Source organism: Onychostruthus taczanowskii, unplaced genomic scaffold (assembly GCF_017590055.1).
Source record: "Onychostruthus taczanowskii isolate IOZ18803 unplaced genomic scaffold, ASM1759005v1 scaffold7, whole genome shotgun sequence".
Classification (NCBI taxonomy): Eukaryota; Metazoa; Chordata; class Aves; order Passeriformes; family Passeridae; genus Onychostruthus; species Onychostruthus taczanowskii.
The window spans coordinates 4,193,406-4,209,934 of NW_024504786.1; the positions used below are offsets into that span (position 1 = coordinate 4,193,406).

At 41.5% G+C, this 16,529-nt stretch overlaps 1 protein-coding gene across 2 annotated transcripts in view; it reads left to right on the forward strand.

Annotated features, from left to right (window-relative positions):
* LRP8 (LDL receptor related protein 8) overlaps nucleotides 1-16,529 on the forward strand; it is a 169,637-nt gene that overhangs the window by 104,992 nt on the left and 48,116 nt on the right. The gene's annotated exons all lie outside the window — the stretch shown is intronic.

The following is a 16,529-nucleotide window of genomic DNA, read 5'->3' on the forward strand; positions in this document are numbered from 1 at the left end:
GAACAAAATTTACAGACACAGAAGATTCAGGTTATTCAAATCACATGGTTTACAAACTTTCAAATGTACCTGTTTTCCAGACTATGATACAGGCAGTGCTGTCTAGTCTGGATTTCTGTCTGCAAGGGAACTGTAAACATCTTGAGCTGATTGTCAGGCTCATGATCAGCAGCAGTGGAGAAGTGTCACACTCACCTGGGATCAGGCTTTTTGGAAACTCAGATTTGATATTTTGCTGGTAACATATTGGGATTTATCATCACTGCAGACAGCACTTCTGTTATTTCAGAGGAGTTTTGCAATGTAACTGTATTGCTCAATCTTCATTTTTTTATTTTTCCTCTGAGAACAACTGAAAAAAGCAGCACATGAAAGATGAGAAATATAAAATAACTAAAGCTGAGAGTAAGATGTTAAGTGACAGATGTTACTGTAGGTAACACCCTTTAAAAACCCAGTAAGTAATAAGAACATTCTTGGTTTTATATAGTGTATTTTATCATGGCCTGTTGAGGAGGCCTATTTGTGCTCCATTGTTCTAGAGCTGTGAAGCGTTGTCTGATGTTGAGTTGAAGAGAATCCCAGGGATATTTTAATGAAAATACTAATATCTAGACTTTTATTTGTGTGCTTACTTTTATCTGCAGATCTGTTCTTGCCAGAGCAAGAAACTAGTACAGGCCATTCTATTGAATTTCCAGTCATGTACCTCACAAATATTCCCGTGAGTCAGAAGCAGTGTTGGAGGAAGTATTTTATCAGATCTTGCCGGAATGGGGTTCATAGAGGACTTCAAAATCAACCATACTTGTATTTTTAATCCTAGAACCAGTCCTCCTTTCTCCCTAATTAAGGGAGATGAATGCACTTCTCTTGCATAAAATGAATTGAATCATTTTTGCAGCCACATACAGGCTACAGAAAAAATTACCTCAATAAATACATTAACATATTTATGTGCTGTATTGGTTGGTCTTTCACCCTGCATCCTCCTTAGTTAAAAGCTGCCTCATTAATGCTACTTCCACTACCTGATTGTCTGGAGGGGGGCTGAATAACTAAGCAGCTTCATTTGCTGCAGTCTCTGCCTGCAAATCTCATGTCAGAGGCCATAGCACAATCTGTGGATAGGCCAGGCAGCACTGAGGTCCCTGATGATTTCTGTTAATCATCTTCCATCCCTTTTCTACCCATTTCACCTTTCATTTTTTCCCCCACTTATTTCATCCTCTGGGGAAATCAGCTTAAATCTTAAGTATCACAAAAGAAACTTGACCTGAGCCTCAGATTGTTACCATACAGGACTGCTGTCCTCAGAGAAAAGTAATTTGTTCGGATTTTTGTGGGGTTTTTTAAAATATTTTTTTTTCCTCCTACTTGAAACTTTCTAAGAGACTAAAGTCTGTGTTTCTCTGGTGGTTCTTCAGTTCAGAAAAATAGATAGTCCCTGAAACATCTTCCTGCAACACAGGAAGAAGTTTGGTCCTGTTCATTCATTAAAGTTGGGCTTTCCTTGTCATTTGGCCCATTACCATAAAAGGCCTGACTCTTCATCTGTGTAAATGTTATTTGATATGAGGCTGTAGTGACAGAAAATGTGGTGACAGGCAGATGTATAGAAGGACATTCCTGTATGATACTTCTCTCCAGTCCCATTTTCTTTCTCCCTGATGAAATCGAGGCTGGACTTTCTTCCTGTGTCAAGGGGTGACTGCAGGGCCTGTGATTATCTCATTTTCCTGCTTAGAATTGCAGCACAGCCCTGTGGAGGGGCCTGCCCTGCAGAGCTTCCCTAGGGAAGGGACAGGTTGGGAAAGAAGAGATTTCTCACCTCTGTTAAGATCAAACTGCTTTATAAAATCAATGCTCTCAGACAGGCCCATAATTGCCAGCACCTCTGCCAGGATCTGGGGTTATTCCTCAGTTAATGCAGCACTGGGACATTGTCCATAGGCCATTCAATCCAGGGAGTTGAAGAGCATTAATAATGCTGACTGTTGCATTTTAGGAGTACGTCCAGCTTAGAATGTGGTGAAAACAAGGCTGTTCCTCTCAGCATCTAGCCACCTGCTAAATGGCTTTTTATTTTCTGAATGCTTTTGTGGTCTGTGTTTAAATGCAGTTTGTGCTCTCTTTTAGGTAGTTAGGGATGTCGTGTCCCCATCTCTTATGCTTGGTTGGAGGTAACAGTTTGTGGGGCTTGGTTTGGTTTTTTGGCAGTTTTTTTGGGGTTGTTTTTTTTACAGAACCAAAATTGTACTTCGTTTTTTCTGTTTCCCTAATCACTGAAGTTCTCAGCTTTGTACCTAACAATATCCTCTTCAGGGACATTAGCCATTCCCAGGTGTTCAGAACAGCATGACCTGTGTCCTGTTGGATAGGTGAGATGGCATCACAGCTGGCCTGATTTCTGCTGTGATGTCTGCACTTTTTCTGCTATTCATGCAATTATTATTTTTTTAACTGTGTTCTTCAAGCCACTGAATGTGTCTGGCAGTGGTGGCTGTAAGGGTATCTCATGAGTCCCACTGAATCCTCAGCTGATGAAATCCCTAGGACTTCTCCCTGTTGTGGGTTCTGGTTCTAGTTGAAGGTTGATTAGTTTCTAGCATGGACTGATTTCAGAGGAGATGGTTATCCAGGCTTTTGTTTTGAAATGGCTCATTGTAAATAAGAAGCTGGTTGTATTTCTTCATTTTTCTGCAAGACAGGTCTCTGGCAGAAGATGTTTGGTAGCTCACATGTACTGTACATTAGAGACCCCCCCATATGCAGAGCCCTGCCCCTGTTTTTCATTACTGTCACTAAAAGCAGCCCAGTGTGGCTTGGTGATGCCCTGGGGCTGTGCTGCAGCCTCTGCTGATATACACAGGCTCTGCTTATGAGTATGGAAAGATTCCTCACCTTTTCCTTACCCAGTTCTGAGAGAGCTGAGAGAGGGGGAAGGGAAGTCACTTTTCTGACTGAGCTAACAGAGACCTCCAGCAAAATTAATGTTATCCACCTAATGCTGTTCCAGCACAGGTACTGAATCATTCTGCTTTTTATACAAGCAGGAAATTTTGAATTTCACTCTGAAGAATTTAGGTTATTTAATCAGTGACTTAGGCAAAAGAAAATTAAAATCTCAAGAGAAAAATAGAAACAAATGCTAACAATCAGTAACAACAGTGATGGGAACACAAATTAAAGGGATAGAGCAAGTGAAAATCTGAGCTGGCAAGCTCTTGCCTTAGGACATTGTATATATAATGAGATAGAGGAATACAGAGAGCATAAGCTCACCACTTATTTCTTTTTCAGATATGTGACATTCTCCTGGTTAAGAGCAGAAATTATTGTACAGAAAGGTACAGGGTGTAGAGTGTAGGATGTTAACAGGCAGAAAAAGGGACTGGGAAACTAATTCATATTGCATTTAATAGGGGAATGATTTAATAGGGCAGGCTTAATAAGCAGCAGTTCTGGAAATAGATTTTAAAATGGAAGTGGAATATAAAATCAGACCCTGAATGTTGGTTTGAAATACAGCACCAGTTCAGGCACTTCTTTCTTATTTTGAAGTACATGTCATGAGTGGTTCAGGAAGATGTATCCAAACCTGACAGTTATATTTTTAATGGGTATTTTCCATGGTCCCAGGCACTCTGCGTGCTGCTGCTATTTGTGCTGATCTCTCTCAGTGCTGGTCAGTTCTGCCCTCATTTCCTATTAAGTTCCCAAATGTAAAATGCTGTTGTTGGTAGCATTGATGGTATCGTTCACCCCCAAATGCACAATCCTCTCCCAGCTCTCTGTTCAGCCCAAAGGATATTATGTCTCTATTATTCTTCTTTGCTGCAGATCTCCTGCATGACTGAGTGGGTTTGGTGACATTACTGTGCTTTTGTGGAAAAGGACTTAATAAACTGTTCCCTGCCCTTGGAGAATTTTTCCCAGAGAAGGGTGGAGTGTTCCTTTCCATCATGTACACTGGGCCATTGAATTCAAGTAGCTAAAGAAAAAACTAGGCCAAATCAGCCAGGCACAGCCAGATACCCAGTTTTGGGACCTGGGGCAGTAAAGAAAGCTTTTTTTTCCTTTTTTTTTTATTTTTAATTATTTTTTCTTTTTTCCCCCAAGGTTAAGAGCAGATCTGTTGGTGTAAATGTGATAAGATGTTGGGGCATTGCAAATGCAATGGAACATGTAAATTAAGGAATGTTCTGTTGGAATGAACTGTTAGAGATCATTTAGGGAATTGAATGTGGTGATGTTAGTGCCAGATGTACAGGTGTGCATTTTAACAACACTCCAACTGCCTACAGCCAGCATGAAATACAGCACTGTCCTCCTGACACTGTCCCTGCTGGGCCTTTGGGAGCACTGCTGAACTGCAGCAGCTGAGGACCCATCTGTAATGCAAATATAGGACAAGGTACTGGATGTGGAAACACTTCCAGAGCCACAGGATCCTCCCAGAGACAAGGCACAAAAGTGGCAGTCTCATTTTCCAGGTGCCCAGACTGGTTTGTAGGGCTAGTGATGAAAGCTTTGATTTGTCAATGTGATCAAATTTATTGAGACAGGATAAAATGAAAAGTGCCATGATCATCTCTCCATGAAGTCATGGAATAATTTAAGACAGAGGTTCATAACTTGGACCTTTGGGAGTCATCTAGTCCAATTCCTTGCTCAAACTGGACTCCTATCCTTATGTTTGACCACCCCTATTAATGGAAAAAATCCCTTTATTTTGACAGACTTTCCTTTGTTGCAGCATGTGTGTCTCACCTCCCATCCTGTCACTGTGCACCTCTGAGAAGAGTCTGGCTCCTTTTTCACTATTCCTTCCCATTTTGGAGTTGGAGGCAGCAATGATATCTTCCTTTAACCTTCTCTTCTGTTGGCCAAACAAGTTCTGGTCCCCCAACCTCTCCTTGTTTGTAGTCTCTCATTTCAGATTATTTTTGTTTTGATGCAATTCTGTAATCAAGGATACAGTTTTTGCTTTGTTCATTCACCCCTGTCAGAGCTTTATCACATCCAAAATATAACTTGAAGATTAATTAATTTCTCTGGTTTTAAGATGCCACTTAGCTTCCACTTTGCAGAGGGCTCCAGACTCCTGAGAACTCCTTTTCCATGGAGTGTTTAACAGTAGAGATGGACAAGACTTTTTGAGCTCTGTCAGCAGACCTGTAGTTCCCTGGGTATGCTGGCTTACATTCCTTTTTATTCTAAGTGTAGGTGATTCTTCAAATTCTCACAAATGGCCCTTTACCCCTGCTTGAACCCTTCCATCTCAGCCCACAGCTTCCCAGGTGCCTCTGGATCCACAAGCACTGCCCGTGCCTGGAGTGCCTTCAGGTGTGTCCTGACTGAGCGGCCCTAAGCCCACCTCAGTATCCCTGGGGATCCACAGGGACTAACACGAGAAGTCTGTGACAGAATAAGGAATCAAATCCAGTTTTTCTGGCGTCCTGTTCCTTTTCTTGGAGTGTGAAATTATTCTTTTTACATCAAAGGAAATGCAGCAAACTCAAAGCTGAGCAGTTTATCTCCAGTAGTGGGATAACTTTGTCTGTGGCTTGTGGGCAGTGAATTACATCTCCTTTTTGATGATGATTACATGGCTTTGGTGATCTCAGCATTTTACTTACCTAAAGATGTAAATGAATTTAGGATTTGTAATGATTGTGCTGCAATTCTATCAGTACTGAAGAGTTTAAAGTAATACTTCCACAAAATGTGTTTTTCCTTTGTGTTTAGAGCTTAAGTCTCAGCAGTGACCTTTGCAGAGGGCTGACCAAGTTCTATAGGAAAACCAACTGAAAAACCTACTGGGTCTGATCCAATGTTTGCATTGTTCTGTTCTTAAGCAGTGTTACCTTGTGAGGGAGTCACTTTTTCATGTAGCATTGTCTGCTTGGACGTTTGCAGTGTTTCCATCCCCCAGATCGATTTTGAGCTTTTGCTTGTTGTTGATGGCTACAAAGTTTAAATACCAGCGTTTAAACATTTTCCCTATTGGTCTAATGGGTTCATGCAGTTTATAGACAGGAGTGGTCATAAAAGAGTTGGATGCTGCCTTTTTATGGCTACAATTAATCTTGCAGTTATTTCAATAGGAGACAATAGCAGGAAAATTAAAGTTGACTGTATGAAGCTCTTGTGTGTGTAATTATTTAACAGGCTATAAATATTGAACTACTAAAAACATAAAAGTTTTTCAGAAATCTCAAGTAGCTTTTCATTGCTTGGTGCTTTCGTTTTTTCCATTCTCTTGCTACCTGCTTTCTGAAATTCAGATTACCTGATTTTTATATTTATCCTTTTGTTTGTTTATTGAGGGAAGGATGCAGGAATCACAGTTGTTTAACTATTATGGCCGATGTGAAAAGGAAATAATTTCTGGGAATCAAAGGCAAAACATGATTTGCAAACTGAAATGTTTTAACTGAATGAAGTAGTATTGAGTACAAAGCACAGACAGCCCTTTTCACATCAGCCCTTTTTTAAATGGGTGAATTATGGTGTGAGGAAAATAAGCAAATATCAAATTACTTTATCTTAACTTTACTGACATTAAAATAGCTTATGCATTTTAGTGTCATAATGAATTTTATATTGAAGCTGTGTTTCCGTGTTCTACCACCTTTTCTTTTATGGATATTTTTCCTCTCTTTCTCCATTCCTGCAGTTGTAGGATCCTGTTTTCATTCACTCCCACTGAAACCTTTTGCAGTTTTAATATGGGTCTCATGACACTGCATCCTGCTTCCTTTAGGATTAGGATCACGATTAAGACTGGTTTAATAGGCAGTCTCTGCATGCTTTGGTAGGTAATTTCTGTAATTTAAGCCTTGCACTGGAGATTTTTAATGCCTGCGATGCTTTCAGTGAGGTTCTGCTCTGGGGTGAGGGTCAGAGCCAGCACTGCCTGCACGTGTGAGAGTGATGTGGATCCTCCCTGTGCCTTTGTGGGATGCACTGAGAGCCAGAATTAATGCCAGCTTTAGCATTAGCTCCAGCCTCCTTTCTAGGGACACTGTGTTCATGACTATATTTGAAGTGACACATTTCAGCTGACCCTTTTTGTCTTGTATTTTAACCTATTACAACACATTACAAACCCTTTGCATTAAAATGCAGAAAACTGAGTGCTTCGTTAGAGCACACACTAGGCTCGTGCCAGTTCTTGCACCCTTTTTCTGGCCTGCACTCATCATCTTACCCTGTCACTGGAGCTCTCTAAGTTGTATGAGACTGTGATTCTCTGTTCTGGCAGGGGTTGCAAACATAACCACGTTTCTCTTTTTCTCCTGTACAGGGATTAACATGTGTAACACGTTTGACAATCGATTTAATTTCTATCCATTGTGTGTACATTTATGTGTGTACAATGATACGTGTGTATTGGGAAATGCACACAGACACACAGAGAAAAGAACAATTGGTCATTTTAGTATTTCACCAGGTATATCAGCCCCATGTGGAGTGTGACTGAGAAACAGCAATTAACATACTGAATTCCACTGGAGTTTGCGTTGTTGCTTCACAATTCCTGCCTCTAGACATGTTGCAAGTATCAACCTTGGAGCTAAGTTGTGAGAACCAGCAGGGATATTTGTAATGAAGTCAAGGTGTAGGTGGTTAGGGAAAGTCTTTTCTTCCCAGCCATGGGTCTACACATCAGTGTTCCTGTGCAACAGCCCGAATGCATTCAATTAAAATTGCCATCTAAGCTACCTGTTCCACCCTCTAAAAAAGAAAACAGGTGGGGGTTTCTTTGTATGTATATAAAAGATGAAATGTTCACTCCAAGATAAGAAACACAATTATTTAATAGCACCAGAGCCTTTTCAGACTTTCTTTCGCACATAAAAGGATGAGAACATACTAGAATTTATTAAATCTATGCATGTCTATTGAATCCTTTTTTTTTTTTCTTTCCCTGAGTTCTTCATGTCCTCTTGGTTCCTTTGAGCAGAATTTCACTTGTCAATACCTTTAAAACCTTGGAAGAGTTGTCACTTTAGCATGGAAAAAACAGCATCTCCCCTTGGTGTGAGCCTGGACGTTGGTGCAGCAATGTCCTCACTGTGGCCGTGCAGGTGCTGCCAGGAATGGTGGAGGATGGTCTCCTGCAGCTGCTGGAGGTGGGCTGGGACACTGCACTCACATTTTACTTTGTGCTATGAAGTTTTGGGAAGTCCTGAATGCTGTTTGTTTTATTCAGTCCTTTGACAGAACAGAGAGGAGAGATACTGTCCTGGTAGATGTGAGCTGAAATACCAATGCTGCACCATCCTCAGGCAAGCTTTTAATTTCAATCTTAAAAGTACAGATTTCACAAAGCAGGAAAAAGTGTTTTACAGTGAATTCTGGCAGTGTCCTGGAGACCTGGATAATTTTTCTTTCCACGATTTTATCACTCATCTTGGCAGGTTTCATTATGTTTGCTCATCGAGGGACCTTTTGTGCCTTTATTTTCCCTTGTGACAAGGAGCACTTTTGCATCCATAATCTCTTTTACAAATAGGTCTCGTCTCAATGCTGCTCAACTCCTTTATCCTTTGTACAGTTTTGTCCTCCTAGCGTTCTGTGGGGCTTTTTCCTCCCTGTTTTGATTAGAGTTGGAATAATCTCAGTGAACAAGAGAGAAAGTGAGCCTGGGAGGAAGGAGCCGAGCAGCTCCGGAGGGCCCTGGGGGCCGTGCTGGGCTCGCAGCCCCGGCTGAGCCCCGAGCGGGGGCCGTGCGGAGCCCGCCGGGTGCCCTGGGAGCGTTCCCTCTTCCCGGGCCAGGGGACAGCCTTGCTCCTTGGTTAGCCACCGAGTGAAAGGCAAGGAGCCGCAGGAGCCCTGCTCTCACTTGTGCGTGAGCATCTGCAGCAGTGGAGCTGCCTGGTGTCCCCTGAAGGCTTTGCTGGTGCTCATGTGCCTGTCCTGGGCTGGCATCGACAGCAGGGCACCGTGCTGACCAACCTGGGGGAAAGGTGGTGCCTATTCCAGTAACAGCCCGGCATGGTTGGTAATTCCAGTTCTGGACTCTTCCCTATGATCCTGACACCTTGTTTTAATGATGTTTCAGCTTTTCAGGGGAGGAACTGAAAAGTTTTTCTGCTTCTCAGTTACCTACCAGTGTAACTTCCACTGTTTAATTTTTTTAAATATCTGCTTGCTGGCATTCTTAGAAACAGCATCTTAAGCAAGTTGCTTCAGCTGAAAATGACTGGGAAAAAATCAAGATAAAAAGCTATGGGTAAGATTTTCTAATCTCTTAGATTTCCCAGAGTACACCAAGCTTTTGTATAGTGTACGTAAAATGAAAAAACCCACCCTGTAATAGTAGATTTAATTAAATGAATCTGTGAGGAAAAATTAAAGTGGGCTTTGGAAGAGGTAATTCAAATACCCCAACTATTTTATCTCTAGTCAGATACAATGTTTTGCTTTTCACAAAGAAAAGCACGTCCACGCTTCTAGTAGGGCTTTTGATTATTTTAATCAATGGTTTCTTTCCTGCTTGCACAATATGTTTACTTCTAAGAAACAGCAGTGCTGTGGAAGATCACAATAGAACTATCTATGTTTTTTCTCATAATTAAAGTTGATTCTGTTTCCATAATCACCTGATGTGAAACCTGGAAAAATGGTTCCTGATTCATTATATTCAAGCCAGACAGTGAACTAAACAGCTCTTAAGGGATTAAAGAAACATTGTCACCCTTAAAATCACATTTTAAAGTTCTTTTTGCACATAACTACTACAAGCCCATTCTAAATTGTTCTTCTGTCCGATAACCAAGTACTTAAACCACCAACTTAAATTACAATTTGTAATTTCAGCAGCAAGAGGTGCTTCAGAAAAGGGGTCCTGTAATAGCAGTCCCAGTTTCCTTTGTAATTAAGTAATTGTGTTTGCAATGTAATTAAGCAATCGAGTTTGCAGCAGGGCATTGCTGAAGCCAGTGGGGTTCTGCCCAGGCTGTGCAGCTGCCTTCTGGCACAGAGCTTATGGCTGTGCTGAGGTTACAGGGGACTGGCAGAGGGATTTGGTATTAGAACAGACTTGAGAGAAGCAAGGAGACTGAGGAATAGCAGGAGGAGTGGAACAGATTAAAGTAAGGTCAGAGGGTCCCTCATCTGACACCAGGTGTGGCTTGAGTGTTACCTTCATATACAAAGATAATTGTATTAATTATAGTTACTGTACATTGGGCAAAAGCAGCCTCTGAAGGTGGGTTTGAAGAAGAAGAGCATGCCCAGGAAATATGGGAGGATGCCCTGTGCAAAGGGCAAGGTGAGCAGCAGTTCAGGTAGGAGGGCGAGGGGAAGGACTGGGAGGAGCAGGAGTCTGGTGCCTGGTGGAGCACACCTGGTTCTCTGCTGTCCCCTGTGCTGAGGCAGTGGTAGGAAATGAAATTTCGGCGTGTGGTTCTCAGGGGACTTGCAGGACATCTTGCCACAAAGTCCTGGAGCTGCAGATCTGGCAGTCAAGAGCCCTGGCTTTGTTTTGGCTCTGCTGCTGTCTTGTGGTGGGGCCATGGGTGACCAAAGTGGTTAAAAGCATCACCATCTGCAAAAGAAAGGGTGTCATTTTGTCAAGGCTGCTGCTGTGTCATCAGAACTGGTGATTGGAGTATATTCCTGATTATATTCCTCTCTGATAGACACCAGCTAATACTAAGGCTATGAATTGTGATTGGATTTTTCCATTGGGTTAAAAGCTTTTCATTGTGACTCTTGTTGGTCTAATTTCTTGCCAGGGTAAAGGTTGAGCACATGGGACATTTTAAGTTGACTGTTGCTTTTCTACAATCCCTTACTGAAAGTTTTCATCCACAACTCTTTAGTAAGATACTTTCTTAAGTCACTGTTTTCCAAGAAGTGTAGGTAAGGAGTAAAGCCTGGATGTTCACAAGCACACCAGGAAATATCTATAGGATCCAGACTGAGACTTCTGAAAGAGATTGTCAGTGTTTAAATGCACACTTTGGGATGCTTCAGTGTAGGCAGCAGCTTCTAAGGTGAATGCTCTAAATTAATGGATTCTGGGAAGCAGTTCCTTTTGCAGACTCTCCTGTAGTGATGGTTGGAAAGGGGGCATCTGGCCATGCCTGTGCTTTGCTAACATGTGTACATGCATCAGTAGCTCAGTGAAGGCACTGAGGTGCACAGGCTCTGACAAAAACTGAGCTTAAGCAAATTCCTCAAAACCATCCATGGGAATGTTTAAAAAAGAAGTGGGAGTTGTGAATCTGTGTAGCCTTTAGGCACAGATCATCTCTCCCATATGTGCTCTCAGATTTTCCCTTTGCTGTTCTACTGCCTGCTGTAGCTGGATTTTATTGTCCTGAAATTTAAAGGTCACTGTTGTTACTTCCAGCTGCTGTTGGACTGGGAGCATGGATTTTTGGGTTGTGGAAAACTCAGTCCAACATTGCAGAATGACCTTGTCTGAGTACCAGTTGTACCAGTTGTGCTCCATTGCTTAGTGTGTCTTGAGCTATTCCTTTTTATGTTTTGTGAGCTGGAAATCTTGATTGAGAAGGTTTAAAGAGAAGGTTTTAGGCAGAAGTGTGTGTCAGGGTTATGGAGAAAATTGAGAATTTTCATTGTTATTCTTTTTCCTTCCTTTCATTGTTACACTGTGCGGGTGTAAACATTATACCTTGTTTTCCTTGAAATGCAGAATTGTCCTTTGAAATGGTACTTGGAATGCAAACCAAAAGAATTAATAGATCTAAACTGCTGGTGGCCTCAGATTGGTGGTGGCCTGACTTCTGAGCACAGTTTGAGTCCTAATGCACAAGATTTCTGTTTATTTAACAGTGGCCTTTGCATTGTGCTTGTACATAGCAACTCCTATCCACCCCTCTGAGTTCTGCTTTACAGTTTCTTTCCACAGAGTACTGAGCAAGGAATTTCTATGTGTTTTTGTTTTCTTTATGAGATTAGAGCCTATGATATTCTCAGCATATGGTATGAAATATTTGTTATTGTTTTTAAAGGTTGATTTGAGGAGACAGTCTGTGATGTGACTGCATTTAGTAACATAAATGAAAGTCCTTTTCTTTTTGCATATATTTAAGAAGCCGTGAGGAGTTAGTCATGGTGAGTTCTAAATACCAGGGAGACGACCACTGTGAAAACATTTCTAAAGGAAGTAGCTTGAAGCTATAGAGTGATGTTTAGAAAAGGCCAATTTAAACTAAATAAAAATGTAATCCCTGTTATACATAATAAATGAAGAAGAAATCTCTAAAATTGTGTAAAAGAATTAAAATAAAAACATGTCTGGGATTCAAGTTCCTGCAAAAAGTGTATTCAGTGGTTATGCAAAATCAGGGAGGAACTTCAGAACTGTGGGGTTACTTCTTTACTTTACATAGCCTAACAACAATTTTGCATATTCTTCTCCTTCACTTGGATTTTTTTCATTCATCTCCTATGGTTTTGGTTTGAAAAAGCAGTGTTTTTTTCTAGAATGTAAAGCAGCTGCCACTGGAAGCTATCGTGCAACTTATGTTCCAGAAGGAGTGAATGTGTCCCTATCTGCTCATCAAATATTTTGAGAACAAGGGCTGATGTTTCTGGCTTTCAAGACACATTTTCTCTCCTCCTGAGCCAAATGAAAAATTTCCGTAGCTCAACACGTGCTGACTTACTTCCTCTGCACTGTAATTACTTAAGCACTTTCCAAACTCCAGAGACCTTGAGAGATCAAAACTGGCTGGATGGAGAGAGTGGAGAGGGGCAGGAGGAACAGTAGCCTCGAGAGTGATGGTTCAGTGCATGGTTAATGCAGCCAAGGATGACACATGGCAGTGCACACAACAGTGGATGCAGAGATCTGTCTTCAAATGCACCTGGAGCTCCAGCACATTGTGTAGAGTGCAGTGGTTGTCAGCTAAAACCAAATTAAGAACTGGACCTACACTGCAGAGAGACTGGGCTGACCAAGTCATGTTGTTCTGTTGACTGAAAATCAACAAGAACGCCACATGTGCTCTTCTGTAACAGGCTCACAGAATCTGTTTGCTTTTCTCTATAACCTGGGTCATTGAGGCTGGGTACATGCTGCAGTCTGCATGCTGGGGTGACTTGTAGGCTGGATTTAATATTTTGTGTGGCTCCACAGTGTTACCTGTTTGAAAATGTAATCAAGTAATACATTTGAACATTGTTCCAGTACATTTCTCCAGGCATAGTCAATCAGGATATCAGGGTTTTTTTCAAACAGGATGAAAGGAGTATTTTATTTTGATGATTTCACATGGCTACTCTTGTTTTGGACTGTGGTTTTTGTTGGTTTTGATTTTTTAACTTAACATAATGAAGCACTCTTTAGGTATCCAGACATTTTTCATACTAGTTGCTTTTTAGGGGGGAAGCAAGAGAATATCTCCTTTAAGTTCTGAAGGTTATATTGGTTCAGCTCAGCCTTTGTATTAATTCCAGCTGGGGATCATGAGAAATGTGTGTTGCTCCGGGACTGAACTGTAATTGTGACACGGATCAAATTCTCTGCCAGGCTGTTCTTCCCCTCTCCTAAAGCAGATTAGCAGCCTGGCATCTGTTTTCTTTGGGGAGGATGGCAGAGATGCCCAGAGAGCAGAGGAGCTGCCTCACAGCTGCCCTTGGTGCCTTCAGTGGAAGCGCCTGTGCTTGCCATCGTGCCACGTCCCTGATGTTGGCAGGCCGGGCTGGTGGCTTCTGCCTGCTCCTGGCTTTGGGTGGAGCAGGGCTGGGCTGGTGCTTTGGGTCTTGGGGCAAAGCTCTTCAATCTGCCAGACCCTTTCCCCTTGAGCTCCGAGTGCCTTCACTCCTGCAGTTGCCAGCTGGGAAAGACCTACATAGAGACAGCTCTGCCTCATTGTCAGAGGAGGTTTTGGAAAGGTTGGGCACTCTGAGTGCAGTTATTTGAAGTCCTTACATCAGTCCCTTAAGTCTTAGGTGGCTGTGTAGGAAATTATAGCTGACCTGCATAGGAAATTAGGTATAGTTTCAACCTGAATGTCATAAAAATTACTTTACCTAGACCAAGTGCAATCTTACCTACTATACAGGTAACAGAACTTGGTCTCAGAGATCTATACTGCTTCTTTTGGTTATGGTAGCTTGCAAAGAAAGTCTTCCTGCTGAAAGCATTAAAAAATCATGCACCAGCCCTTAAGAACTACATTACATTGTACTTCTGTGAGCTTTTCTCCTGCTTGCTCTGTGGGTGGGATTCCTGCAAAGTTCAATCACTGAGTTAGCAAATACTTCAGGAGCACCAGAGCTTGTGAATTTGATTTCTCTTCAATCCCTGACTCTTGTTCATTTATGTCCTGGGCTTGATTGACTCTTAAGTGCATAAGAGAGTAAGAATTCCAATTAAAAGTTTCCCCAGTTTCTTTGTGCATGGATTGTCATCCAGTACAGGCTGGGCTTTTGATACAGCCTTTTCTTCTGTCACAGCATTCTGCCCTGTCATGTATTTTCACTGAGGATATAAAAATTCCCCTCAGGATATCATATATTTTTGTTATTTTATTCAATTTGGCCCACCTCATTTGGTTATGAGGACAAAGAAGCAGATTATTGGGGGGAAGCATTAATTGTATATAGAAACTTTGTTTCTGCAGGAAATTAGTGTGAGAATTCATAATATTGAGAGCTGAAATTACTACAGTCCAGGTACAGAGGGAGTTGGGTAATAAATTCATTGAGGAAGGAAAGCCAGAAGCAAGCAGGAGAATTTTGTGGCCAGGTATAGGAAGGATTGTAAGGAATTCTTTAGCTGTAAGAAAAACAAATCCATATAGTGTGATACTGATCAATGAGAGTGGAAGCATAGGCTGCAGTGGCAGAAACTGAGTAAATACTGAAAGTATTTCTAATTTCTGTTCAGAAGAAGAGGAAGAAGTTGCATTTGCACATGTAATGACATTCCTGCTGCTCAACAGCAGCTATTAAAGGTTTGGATTTAAAGCAGAAGCACTGACAAACTCTCATTGAGGGACACAGGCAGTCAGTTTTCTGATCTATATTTCTACTTTTTTTTTTTTTTTATAAGAACTTGCATTACTGTTTTTTGCAGATATTGGAACATTGGTGGAAGTTTCAGTAAGTTAGTAAAAGCTGTATTTTTAGGCTGGTTTAAAAGGTTAGACAGAGCACAGTACAGAACCTGCTGTAGGGTGTCTGCAGCCCAAACCTGGAGTTTCTGACTGCTACAATAACAATTCAGCTCCAAAGTTGTGTGTGCTGAACTGGCTGTTGTTAGTTTTGGACAAAACCACAGAGAGCCTGATAATGGAACATAATACATCAAGATGTAAAAAAAAAAAATTAAAAAAAAAAAAATCTGTGTCAACATGTTAGGGAAAACAAGAGTTGTGTCACTTCTCAGTAGTTCTTGATTGAATCATGACCTTGTTAATAAGATACTGTGAATTTTAATAAGCTACTGTGTGTATTTTGTGATATGTGATTTGACTTAAACATAAAGGTTAGAAAAATATAGTTTGCAGCATAATTAGAGGTTGTACTAAGTAAGTTGAAGAGCAGGTGGTTGAGAGGTGGTAAAAGACATGGGCAGCTGCTATAAAGTGGAAAGGTTATTAGACAAGGGGCTGTGAACAACCTTACAAGGCTCACATGATTAGAGTTGAAAAATAAACCTTATTAGAAGGGTATTTGGTATTTGATTTATTGAAGAGGGGGTTGAGATTTGCCTTTATCAATTTACACCTGTCTCTTTGGTTTCATCACACAGTTGTTTCTTTAGCTTAGCAAGAATCAGTCTGATCCAGGATACTAGATAAGAGAAACACAGATAAGATACAGCTCTTAACAGTAGTGGCAAATAAAGTGGCTCACTTGTACGGAAATCCTTACTGACTGAAGTCTTTAAATCAAAATTGGTACCTGTCTTAAAGATATGCTGTTTAAATGAGGTGTCACTGTAGGAAGTCAGCCTTTGCTGTGCAAGCATTTCACAGTCCTGAGGCTTTTAAACATGGGAAGTTCTCTCAGCTACTGCACACAGACACCAGTGATGCTCACAGTTTATAGGTGAAGGCATTTGGCCCAGCTGCTGGAAGGCACAGCAAGCTCTGACACTGGAAGAAACTCCACCTTGAAATCATGGAATACTCCATCCAAGTCACTGGGAAGGAATTTTCAGGGCAAAAATTGTGTTGTTCAATTAAAGGAGCTGCGCAGGTGGGGGAGAACCACTCTCCTTTCTTCTCCCCAACCATGGGTCGTTATTTGAAGGTCACAGAATCACAGATTTGTCAGGGCTGGAGATCATCCAGTCCAATGCCCCTGCTGAGGCAGGGTCACCTGGAGCAGGTGACACAGGAACATGTCCAGGTGGGTTGGGAATGTTTCCAGAGAGGGAAACACAACCTCCCTGGGCAGCTGTTCCAGTACTCTGCCACCCTCAGCATAAAGTAGTTCTGGAAAATGTCTCCAGAGAAAGTCATAGGTACCAAGAAACCTTTTTTTCTGTTCTGTCATCCTTGGGGATGTGTTTTTCTCCACACATAGAA